This window comes from Myotis lucifugus, unplaced genomic scaffold (assembly GCF_000147115.1).
Source record: "Myotis lucifugus unplaced genomic scaffold, Myoluc2.0 scaffold_296, whole genome shotgun sequence".
NCBI classification, from domain to species: Eukaryota; Metazoa; Chordata; class Mammalia; order Chiroptera; family Vespertilionidae; genus Myotis; species Myotis lucifugus.
Window position 1 is genome coordinate 1,022,354 of NW_005871344.1, and position 13,108 is coordinate 1,035,461.

Genomic DNA, 13,108 nt, shown 5'->3' on the forward strand with positions numbered 1-13,108 from the left:
GCGTTAAACTCCCCCGTAACTGTCCCCTGGCACCCAAAAAAAAAGCCATTTTGCGGAAAAAACAGGGGCGCCGCTGTGCTGATGGAAGCTCCCACTGGGCTTAAAAAAATTTGGGGTGGCTACACTTGGGGCGTGGACAATAGAACCAGTGTGGGGGGGGGGGGTGGGCGGGTGTGGATGAACTTTAACTGCTGTTTAAAAAAACGATGAACCAGAAGCAGCATGGCAGCTGGGGGCAGGAATTTCGGTCAGTTCATTGGGTGGTGTAATTCAAAGGGTCCAGTAGAGCTGGTGGGCCTGATCACAGAAGAACACATTTTCAATTGGTGGTTTGTGTTCTTAAGTAGATACAGGAATTTGGATAATTCTTTTTTTTTTTTTTTGATAATTCTTAATGAAGCTAAGCTTTCTGCAGGATTTTTCCCTAAATAGTGTTATATTCTTTTAATTGCATACTTTGGCAGCAATTGCTTGGACTGAAGTAGCTTGGGAGAGAAGGCACTTCAAAAAACCAAATTTCTTTCAAGATTTCTTTCGTTTCCAGACTTCTATACACTTGATTGAGTGCCCTGTGTTACCCAGTAACTCAGCTGTATCATCGACTAATGTATGGCAGTAAGATTGTTATTCCTAGTTTGGAAATTTTTTAAAAATTCCCTATCATTAATTAACTCTACTTAAGTCACTTTATAAGAAATGAGCTTCTCTTTGCAAGCAAACCCCCATTACTCCTCTTCTTGTTCCTTCCACTTTTGACCCACTTTTGAAATAAAAAAGAAAGCCATTGCTTTTGCTGAGGCATTTGTGTAACTCTACAAAGCTCTGAGAAAATCCTCATTTTGTGAGAAATTTTATTTTTTTCTTTTGTCACATTTTAATTTCCTGTGATTGAAAAACCAAGTTAAATTACCATGCTTGATGGTATTTTAACATTACCTGTATTACCTGTACATTTAAGTACAAAATATTGGAACTGGCTTTTCACAGGATGATAGGCAGGAGTTTGCTTTCAGGTAAAACCAAGAGGATCTATGTCTTTTTGAGGAGTTGTGTCCAGTTTTCATTTCCTCTTGAACTGTCGATTTGGCCTGGGGAGGCTGCACCATTTAATTTTGAGAATTCACAAGGAGCTGGTGACTGAGGCTGCTTTACCCAGAAGCATATTGGCAGAATACAGGCAGACACAGGAGCCTGGTGAGAATGTTTAACTCAGTTTTTGCCTCTTATAAGTCTTCTTGCATGCCACCTGTGCAGCTTATTGGTCACCCTTGCTATAGTGGGAAACAAACTTTTGATCTTGGGGAATAGTGAAAGTTGCTCATTGTTGTTGAGTATTTCAACATGTCAGGCATTGTGTTAGGTACTTTGTATACAGTTTATTCAATCCTTAGTGAGATAGTTAATAATATCACCATCTTAGAGATACGGTTAGTTAGTGGCAGAGTCTTAATTTAAACCTGGGTCTCTCTGACTTTAAAGACTGTGTTTTTCACTCTGCTTAACTCATGGTTTTAGGATTGAATTCATCCTATATAATAAAAGCCTAATATGCTAAGTGTCTGGTCGTCCGGTTGGCCATTCAACCAATCAAAGTGTAATATGCTAATGATATGCTAAGGCCGCTCAACCACTTGCTATGACATGCACTGACCACCAGGGGGCAGACACTCTGACTGGTAGGTTATCTTGCTGCTGGGGTCTGGCCAATCCGGACTGAGCGAGATGGGCTAGACACTCCCTGGAGCCCTCCTGCATCCCTCCCTGGGCCCTGATCTTGCACCGTGCGGTCCCCCAGCCTGGCCTGCGCCCTCTCACAATCCAGGACCCCTCAGGGGATGTCGGAAAGCCAGTTTGGGCCTGATCCCGCAGGCCAGGCCGAGGGACCCCACTGGTGCATGAATTCGTGCACTGGGCCTCTAGTTTTAGGATAAGAAGGAAAAATAAGGAAATACATAGGGGGCTACTGTACAAGTCTGGGAATGAGGTGGCAAGCACTGAATCAAGGCATTAGGAATAGAATAGTAATTAGAATAAAAGGAGAATTACAGATTTTTAAAGCAGAAGACTTTAGAAATTAATAATTAGTTTAGCTACCTTGTTTTACAAATGCAGTCTTGCAGTCCCCAAAGGGAAAGTGGCTTGGCCCTACAGAGCCAGTTAATGAAAGAGATAAGACTGGAACTCAGGCCTTCTCACTGCAAATCCAGTGCATGTTCTCTCTACCAGCTTATTTTTGTTTCAGAGAAAGAGACAAGATATAGTCATGGGTTAAAGGGGATGAAGAAAAGGGAAGTGTAACAAACTGGGTGAAGTTTGTTGGTTCTTGTATGATTTACCCGTTTTATAAATACCTTATTTTAAATTATATAAAACTTTATTTATTGAATAGGAAATTTTAGTTTCATTGTCCTCTTAAAAATGTTTGGGAATATATAGGTTAAAACCTAATATACAGATTAAAATCTAATTGTTTTTAAAAGAAAAATTATTACATTTATTTTATATTTGTAGTTTGGTAATGATCTTCTCATTAATGCCTTCCCTATACTGGGGCTGGGAGTACGGTGCAGAACAGAACATGAAGGTTGCATTCTAGTTGATCTTAGGGCAAGGCCTCTCATTTTACAAGAAGTAACTTCCCAAGGTCATGTAGCTCATTAGGGAAATGAGTTTAGTAATTTGGGTCCATGCTATAATTAGGATTTGGTTTAAAAATTAAATTTTGGAAAGTAAATGCAGTTAACTTCTGGTTCCATGGAAGCCAGGAGAATGCAGATAAAGAAGACCCAGCTACCTAGCAGAACACAAAACTTCACAGGAAGCCACCTTTTTAATTTCCTCTAATTAAGTAAAGGTATTGCTTTGCAGAAAAGTTGTGTTTGGTGTTACTAGTGGTGTTGGACATAGATGTATGTATAATTCTTAGTCTCTGAGTGTGGAAGGAACTTCAAGAAGCTATCCAGTTTTGATTTTGAATAGCATTTCTTCAGAACCTTTCCAAGGCTGGTGAGAGCCTGTTCTAATATTAAAGAGAGTGAGATCTCACAACTGCTCTAAATAATTTATTCAGATATTTAACACTCCCACTGTCAGAGTTCTTTACTGTTTCTTCTGTGAGTAATATAAACCCCTCTGGCCACTGCTAAAGGCATGCCCATGGTTCTGCTCTTCACAGAGCTGGGAGAGTTGGTCCTTTAAGACTTGTGATCCTGTTAAAGGGACCAGTAAAAATCAGAACCAGGTACTGTTATGGGCATCTTATAAAATTTAGCAACTGTGAAATGTATCTTATTTATTATTAAGTCTCCTTATTTGTCTTTAGAAAATACTGAAATGCTTTTTCAAGGAGATTTCCGTTAACAGCTAGAAATACCTTTCTGTGATAATTAATATTCTTAGAAGTGACATTTAATACTGTTGTCTAGCAATATTGTGAACTCTTTGTTTTGTTCTTGTTTTAATGTGTACATTCCTTCTGGAGTTATTTTGTCAAAAGTGTTTGCAAGATTTCATTGCTTCTTTGTTTTTTAAGAGCCCCAAAGCTGGTCGTGCTATAATCACATTAATTTTGTAGTTCCTTAACTTACCTCATTTCTGCCTCTCCCCCTACCCCTTAGTAAGTGGTAGTTGTAAATGAATTAAAATTATAATATCATCAATATTCATATTAAGGTTTATATTAAAATTTATGTTTCTTTCCCCTAAAATATACAACCCTAGTACATTTAAGTGTGGAGTAAATATCAACTAAATTTTAGTTCATTATTAGTGATTTGAATATATAACCCATCATCAGTCGAAAGTAGATGAAATAAAAATAAGGAGTCTAAAAGATAGCCCAATTTTTGAAATAAAAGTTTTTTATAGTATACATGTATCTCCTTTGGAAATTAGGTTTGTGAGTTCATCTAATAGATTCTTACCTTGTTATTACCTCACCATATGTTATTAGAATGAATGTAATTAGGCATAAAGGAAGAACCTTTTATGTGTCATTGAGTGTGTAGTTCTAGTGAAATCATTGTAGGTAGTACAGCTGTATACAACATAATAATGCTATTAACTTAGAATTTGAAACCAATTACAATATTAGAAAAGTAAATGTTGTAATGTTTTAACAAATTGAGGAAACAGTTTCAGTTTTAATGCAACTTAAATATAAGATTAAACAATTTCAAAATACCTCCATACATTTAATGCACTAAGCTCATACTTTTCACTCATTTGTATTGTAACTTAAAAAAACTATAGTTCAAATAAGTTTTGATACTAGATTTCCTATCATATTAAAAGTAGCAAATTAGAAGGGTTTTGTAGTAGTCCAAACATGAGGTGATGAGCTGTTAGAGGCATGCACATTTGATGGTAGAAGTGGGGATAGGAAAACCTTAAAAGCAGACTCAAACAAAACAGGCCAGCCAGTTTGTATAGAGCAATATGAAACAGCTTTCTGTGCTTCATGGCCCTGAGAGGCTATTTTTAATGGTGCCACATTCAAAAAATGGTTCCAATATGCTCTGTTTAAGAAAGGTTAGAAATGTGTAACACATTTTACCAAGATTTTAGTTTTTTAAAAAAATGAAAGAGAAGGAAGTTGGGCACATAAAGAAGTAGCTTCAGGTTTGGAAAATTCTGAGGATACTAGAAGGCAGAGGCACTACTAAGAAAATTGGGCTTCATTTTCAAATGAGTAAATGTTTTATCTCACCTCCTTGAAGGGAGTTTTTGGGTTTTTTTTTACATTTGTATTTCTCATTATTATAGGATTTTTTATTATTCAGTATGGAAACATTTATTAATCACAATTGATTTATAAATTTTTTTCTTAAGCTTTTATTAGTAGATAACATTATTGTTTATTGTTGATAATCTGTGATGAGTTTTGGGATGGTATTTTATAACCGTTTTGTTTTTTATTATATGTTTACCAGTCCACTTCTCTATCCAACACTGAGAAGTCTGGTTTCTACCACTGGTGGCTTACATTTTTTTATTTCTGTATGGGTGGGAGGGAGAGGGAAGTGGAATCTACTTGTTTTAGAAATTACCCTTAAGTTAGTTAATGGAGCAAATAACTGTAGGTTTGGTTTATTTTTTAAGTGTTCTGAAGAAAAGAACTAACACAATTGAGTCAAAATTTTGTTCTGATAATCTTTCCAGAAATTGAAATGGAAAGATCGTGTAATCTTTTTCTAGGGATGACTTGAAGATTTTTTTTTTCTTAAAGAGAAATAACATCTTAGGTGCCCACCAAAGTCTTCTCACTTCCAAAGATAAGTTTCATTGTTCCAGCACACAAGTTGCTTTTCTGTGGTAACTTAGCCAGTTATTTGTGTTGTGAAATTCGATTGACATTATTTGATATGCTTTCACTTAAGTTTAAGGTGTTTGTGTTAGAAATATTTTATTTAGAATATTAGTTTCTAATTAGTTCCCCTTGTAAGAAAATTGGCTGGGAAGATGCGACTCAGCAGGACTTTTCAAATTTGAGTCACAGTTTAAGCTTTAATGGAATTTCTATTTAGTTGTTTTTCCTGCCCTCCTTTTCTGCATGTTCCCCCCCAGTTCTCCCAGCATTTTGTCTTAATCGTTTTTAGAATAGTGTCACTTATGACTCAGATGCATTCGCGTTTAGATTACCTGACAGCTTTTCAGTACTCTCAAAGGTCTGTGACTGTATTTTAAAGACAGCTGCCTTTGAGCATAGTGTTGATTTGCCAAAGGGGTGGAAGAGAAGTGCACACCTGGCCCACACAGCTTTCCCTTGTCACCTCTGTAGCCTATGGCTTGTGCCAATATCATGATGGTTGGGTTGTTGGTAGGCTCTAGACCAGGGGTGGGCAACCTTTTTGTGAGTGCATGCCAAAACCAGCAAAATCTCTGACTCAAAATTCTTCTGCGTGCCAACCCTAATTTTTTGAGAACATGTTACGCCTACTTGATATCTCTTAAGGTGTACGTATGTGAAGAGCCTTGAAGAAATAATAAAATTCATTCGAGCGACAAAAACACAGTATATGATGATGAAAAATACATTTATTTTTTAATGTATACATGTACAGTGATAGTCCGACAGAAAACTTTATGACTCCGTTTGATATTATCAGTGGGACTTTTGCTGCTGCATCACTGATGACAGAGATTTTACATCAGGTTTATATTTCGTGACCTTCAGAGATATGCACGAGCTACTACTTTCATCTGTCAGGCTACTCCTATTAGGAGACAACAAAATTCATCACTGAGAACAAAGATTCACAAGCGTATGTGGATGAAACCAAAACACTGGTCGGATCTAGGAAGGCAGGGAGAGTTAAGGCAGAGGCATAGAAATTGCTCTTCCCCTCTCTCGTCAATCCATGTCTATGGTCTTTAAGATAACTTGTTATGTAAAATTATTTATTTATCTAAGATGCACCTACACTGAATTTATCTGAAAAACAAAAAAGTCGATATTAAGAAAAAAATTGTAAGTGGAAGATTATGAGAGGGTTTCGCGTGCCAGCAAAAGTTACTGGCGTGCCATGTTTGGCACTCGTGCCAGGGGTTGCCCACCCCTGCTCTAGACCCAGTTTTATCTGTTGTTTTCAAGAAGCTTTCTAATCACTTGAGTCTGTCTGTTATATAATGTCTCGTGTCTATTTTTAAGAGGGCGGGATACTATTTCTGGGTTTTTTATTAAATGGAATATAAATTTTAAAAACTCTAGATTTATATTAAATAGTAATAAAAATCAAATTCTGATGATAAAAAACAGACATTAAACTAAAAATGTCACAGCAACAAAAAACAGTTCGTAGGCCATTTAACAAAACAACCATTCGTTTAATAGGTTTTTATTTTTAAAGGCTGGTGGATTTCTTATGCTCTGAGTTTAATAAATTGTAATTCAGAAACTAGAGGCCTTGAAGAGTTGAGGGTTAAATATGAAAGCTTAAATCTATCTATCAAAATCATTTGATTAGTGCCTCAAGAATTTTTTGTGATGGAATTTGATCTGTAGTGGTATCCATTGCCATAAACCAAGGGATTTTTTTTTTCAAGATATTTCCTTAGTGCTATGAAATGTACAGAATTTGTATTTATTTACTTGTTGGATGTTTAATATTAATAGGTTGATGATTCTTTCAACTAGTATCTCCTTTAAGAATGGTGCTAATTATTTCAGTTAAATGTCATTGTTTTTTGTTTTAAAATCATTAATGTATTACATTTTTTCCAGAAAAGAGAAATTGCTCTAAGAACTAGTTTTATTTTAGGCTAAAAAATCTCTTGTGGTTGTTGATAATACAAAAAGCTGTTTTAAAGCTAGAGGAATGTTAATTTTAGAAATAAAATGATGGTGGAAATAGTAGTGACTGTAAATGAAAACCTGCCTGGGATTAGTAACATTAGAAATCCTTAGGTCATGTTAGCTTATTATTAGTATTTTGGGTTGTTTTTTTTTTTTTTTTTTGTGGTCAGTTTGATGTTGGAGTAGACTGTCTTTGGTAAAATAATACTTTGGAAATGTTAGTAATTTTCATTTTGTTAGATTTATTTCTCATGATGTACACTTCACTTGAAATGTTTTGGTAAGTTGCAGTAGCAACAGGTCATCCTGTATATCATATTTATTTTTGAGAAAATGTCAGGTATCTCTTGAGTGATCTGTACAATCAGTGTTGAAAGTATGCCAGGCAAAGATATCTATACATACATACATATATTAAAATAAAAAAATTGAACCATAACAATTGGCAGTTTGTTTGTGATATACTGATATCTGTAGAGAATAACAAGAAAGTCCTGTTTGTTTTTCATTACTTTGAGGGTTTTATGGTTGGAAAATAAAACTTATCTGTGGTAAAGGAATTCCAAGCATTTTTATGAGACTCGAAGATCAAAATCAGTATAGAGTTACTTTGGATTCACCCAGTTCATAGTGATTATACTATGGGGGGGAAAAATCAAGAATACTTAACAAGATCCACTCCATAAAACAAAAAATACTTTGTAGAACAGAGAATATTTCCTACCTTCCACTCTTCCTATTCCAATAAACACAATTAAAAGTTCTGAATTTAAGGATTAAAATTGAAGAGCTGAAAGGGACCTTGGGGATCTTAATGGTATTAAATCTTGTCAATTTAGGGAGACGACCCCTTGGATCATTAGCAAAATCAGGGAGGGAACCAGCCTTCTGCCTCACAAGGTGTATTTTGTGTACTTTACCACACTGTCTTTCCGACATGAGGAAGTCTTTTTCTGTAGGTCATCTTTAATACCATATCTCATCCTTCCTCACAAATTTGCTGTATTTTAATTATCACCGTTTCCTTTGTTAGATATTAGTTTGGGTTAGCACAACAAAGTTGACATTTGATTTATCTCTCCCCGCCACCCCCCCAAAAGATGTTTATTTTGATTTCCCATTCAGCATTTTTTAAAGTCAAACTTATTTACTAATAAGTTTATAAAAGTTGGTTCTGGTTGAGGAAGGGAAAGTTGTGTCTGTCTACTTAGTATCCTAGTAAACCTGACAAGGATTAGCGAGCTCCTGCCTAAGTCTATCCCTAGTTGCACATGGGTATTGGGTACTTAAAAATAAGCTTAATAGTCAGTGTGTAAATCTTTTGAAATAGTATATGACCTAATTTATCTGTTTCAGGTGTGTATCTTTTACTTCCTTAAAATTGCCCTTTTGTTCTGTCACATATAGTGTTTATCATAAGTATCAACTGGGATATATTATACACTTGCAGCTTTGAAATTAAACATTTTCATTGATACCTTGGAATGGTGTTAAGATGCTAAAAACATAACACTTGTCTTAGATTATATATTTTAATGAAAACAGGATTTATATAGGGTATATGATTAGCTTTTTAGAGGATACCTTAAGAAAAATTAGGCTTAAAATATGTCAAGTCCTTTTATGACTCCTTGCCTGTGTGTATGCTTTTTCTCCTACCTGGCACATCCTCCTTATCCTCCGTTCCCCTTTTCTTGCCACGTTAGAGTATGAGTTGGTCCATAGCACTGTCTATGTGACATCAACTTGATCCTTTCTTCACAGAGTAGATTGAACACAGGCTTCCTGTTGGCAGAGAGAGGTCATGAATAGCAGCCCCTTTATTTCAGTCTAGCAAGTCCCATGAGGCTCCAGATGCTAACATACCACAAGTATGTTAATCAGGTTTGCTAATGGCTTTCTGTTAGAGCTTGGTACCTTGCATTACACTTCTTCCCATTCATCGTTCCCCTCTTACTTAAAAGTCCTTTCTTAAGTTGGAATAGAAACCCTACATATCTCTGTCTTAGAATTATTGTATTGGGATTATTCATTTATTTGTCACCCAGACTGAATTTCAGGTTTTTGAGGACAGAGTCTGCTCTTCTGTATTTCCCATAAAGTCCAGGGTAACCCTTGACATAGCAGGTGCTAAATTAAATGAAACAGTCTGATTTGGAAAATCTTTATTTGCATTACCATTTGGAATACATTTTCCTCCATTCAAGGATTACAGATAGTCTTGTAAAGCCAATTTTGCCTAAAATAATCTATACCATAGCTTGTAGGTAACATATATTTTGGTTAAGTCTTATAACAGATTTCTGCCATGGTTTTTACCTGTTTTACAGTTTGTGGGAAGGAACTTTTTTTTTAATTGTTGCCAGTCTCATATAATAAAAGGCTAATATGCAAATTGTCCCCTCGGGAGTTTAACTGACCAGGAGTTCGACCACTCGCAATGATGTGTGCTGACCACCAGGAGGCGGCACGGAATGAAGGAAGGCCCTGGCCGGCAGCACACAGCTGGTGGAAGGAAGGCTCCGATCGGCCCTTATCACCGACCAGGGACCCTACCTGTGCATGGATTTTGTGCACCAGGCCTCTAGTGTCTTTATAATGGGCGCAGTTTTGGACATAACACTTTAAATCTGAGCTTTGGTATTTGGTAGCACTCCCTTTGCTTGATAAGTTTGTTTCCGTAGCTCACATAAAAAACTATTACTCACAGGAAAGAACATAATAGATGCTAAAACTAACAATTTTTTTTTTAGCCTTTGGTAAGACTGTTTGCCATTCTGTTTTTAATACAGCTTTATTACATGGCATAGTTGAGCTATATCTTAGTAAGAAGATTATTTGTAGAGATTGTCATTTCTGGAGAAGAAAGAGAACGCATGATGCTACAGTACAATTAAAACAGTAGACTGATTTTTAGAGTTGTTTTTTGTTTTGGGTTGTCCTGTTTATTACTCTAATAATGATTAATGATGTTATCATTAATCCGAATTTATTTTGACTTAAAGCTAATGAGGCACTGTTCATTTTTTTACCCTTTCTTACCCGTGTTTAAAGAGAAAAAAGAAAAAAAAATGCAGAGGGGAAGTAGGAGGAGGAAAGAAACAGTAGTGTGGGAACCATTTGTTTAACACTGAACAAATATTTATTGAATGCCTTCAGCTGTGGTCTGGCTTCTGATTGCTAAGACACAGCCTTGGTTTTAGAAGTTCATACCCTATTGCAGTGGTACTGAAGGTTGGGAAGGGATGGCCAGCACTAGATCAGAATCACTTGGATTGTTTGTTCAGAATAGCTTGTCCCCAACAGGGCCTCTGACCATTCCAGGAGATTCTGACAGAGTGAGGAGTATTGGATAAAGTACTTACTAAAGTGCTGGAAAAGGTGTGTGTGCTATGGTCAACTGAAAAGCCAATGTGGACATAATTTGATACGTACACTAGATGTGTTTTTATTGTTTTTATCTTGAACAATTGCCAACTAATGGAAAAGTTGAAAGAATAGTACAAAGAATACTTGCATGCTCTTCACCTTAATTCAACATTTGCAAGCATCTTGTCACATTTGCTTTATCTCTCCTCTCTCTCTAAGATGTATAACTACACACACACACACTTTTTTTTTAACCCTTTTAAAAATAAGTTGCAAACATGGCATTTGACTCCTAACACTTCATTATGAATCTCCTAAGGACAAAGATATTCTCCTATAGACCTACAATACTGTTATCTTGCCAGAAGAATTTAACAGTGATGCATTTAACATTCCCTATTATTTTGTCCATATTCAGAGTTTCCCACCTTTACCAAAAATATCCTTTATAGACATTTTAAAAATTAATCTAAGATTGAGTCAAGATTATGCACTGAAATTGATTATCATGCCCCTTTAATGTAGATTCTAGAAGAGTCTTTACTTTTTTAGTCTTTTGATACATTTTTTAAAACAACCCAATTTTCTTATTTTTAAAAGATTATATAACTGAATTATTTAATCTATACTTGGAAGTTATATTATCCAGGTAATAAGGAAAACTGAACAAAAATATTAACTTCTTTCATGACATACCTTGTTCCTCATTAATAAGACTACTTTCAATCATCTTTATTCAGATCTTTTATAGAAATTTATCATTTTTAGAGCCAAAAGGGATCTTGGATCTAAAGGTTGAGGTTTTCACTTATAGGTGAAACTGAAGTATGAGGATATTTAAGTCTTATGTAAGACAGTGGCTCTCAAGCAGGGGTGATTTTGCTCCCAGGAGACATTTGGCAATGTCTGGAGAACTTTCCAGTGGTCACAATTGGAGGGTCCTACTGGCACTAGTGTGTAGAGGACAGGGATGCTGCTAAACATCTTTCAGTGCTCGAACAGCCCCCTCAGCAGAGAATCGTGCAGCCTAACATGTCAATAGTGCCAAGGTTAAGAAACCTTGGTCTAAAATCACACGGCTAATGGTGGGACTTAAAGCTATCTTTCCTCACTCAATTCTTTGTTCTTTACACACACACACACACAGTGCCTTGCTTTCTTTCCCTTTCATTCTCATCACCTTCATAATCTATTTCTTCACTTTGAACCTTTTTGTTAAGCCTAATGAATTATTTTAGGGCTATAAGGATTAAAAGGATTAAGCTGAATTAGAAAATATTGCTAGAAAGAACATGGAGTATCTTTTAAAAGAGAATCACAAAAGTGCTTTCAGTGGAGTATTATTCCTATAAGTAAAAATTGGTGCAGAATAACCTTTTTTGTTGTTGTTAATCCTCGCCCAAGGATATTTTTTTCCCATTGATTTTTTTAGAGAGAGTAGGAGTGAGAGGGGAGACAGAGAGAGAAACATCGATGTGAGAGACACACTAGAGGCCTGCCCAGCTTGCACCTTCTCCAATCTGGGATCCCTTGGTGCTAATGCAACAAACAAACAAAAATTCTGCCCTGGGGAGCTTATATTTTAGGTCAGGGGAAACAGACAACAACCGAGATAAATAAGTAAAACATAGAATGTCAGGTGATAAGTGCTATAGAAAAATACAAAGCAGAAAGGCCAGATAGTAAATATTTCAGACTTTGCAGGCCATACAGTCTCTGTTGCAGCTCTTTGGCTCTGCTATTGTAGTGCAAAAGCAGCAATAGACTACTTAACCCAGTAAGCGCATCTGCTTTCCAGTAAAAGAGGCCATGGGCTGTATGCACTTTGCTGACTCTGGTGCTAACTGGAAGGAACACACGTAGTGCAAACGCCATGGGTAGGAGCATGGCTGGCATGTTGAGGAGCAGCAGGGAGGCCAATATGGCGGAACTTAGTGAATAAATGGAAGAGTGGGAGATGAGGTCAAAGATGAAGGAGAGGCAGCTCCTCTCTAGGGCCTTCTAGGCAACTGTAATGAGGATTCTGAACAGGGAGGTGACACAGTCTGGTTGGAAAGTCTGGAGTTTGTTTTTGGACATGTTCATTTAAGAAGACTATTAAATATCCCAGTGAAGATATTTAAAGAAGGAATTGGATAGATGTGTGGAGCCTAGGGAAAAGAGAAGAGATAAATGTGAGGGCCTTCAGCTTAGAGATGGTATTTAAACCATTAGACTATGCATTGTCAACAGGGACAATAGCACTCCAAAGGGGGCATTGGTTCTTGGGGGGAGAGGGTGGAAAAAATCTTAGCCATTACAATGGTTTGCTCCAAAAGTCAATCCTACCCAGTACAATCTTATTTAGTATTTAATTAATAGATATGGGATGATTGAGAAAATAAAAATATTTAAAAGGCTCCTTGAAGGAGCCATAATGAAAACAAAGTTGAGAAACACTGCATT

At 36.3% G+C, this 13,108-nt stretch overlaps 1 protein-coding gene across 3 annotated transcripts in view; it reads left to right on the forward strand.

Moving 5' to 3' along the window:
- Positions 1 to 212: 212 nt before the first annotated feature.
- Positions 213 to 13,108, forward strand: part of USP24 (ubiquitin specific peptidase 24) — a 123,165-nt gene continuing 110,269 nt past the window's right edge. For all 3 annotated transcript variants that reach the window (XM_023763651.1, XM_023763650.1, XM_023763652.1), the window contains exon 1: positions 213 to 1,194. The gene's annotated coding sequence lies outside the window, so the exon portion shown is untranslated. The remainder of the gene's footprint in view (positions 1,195 to 13,108) is intronic.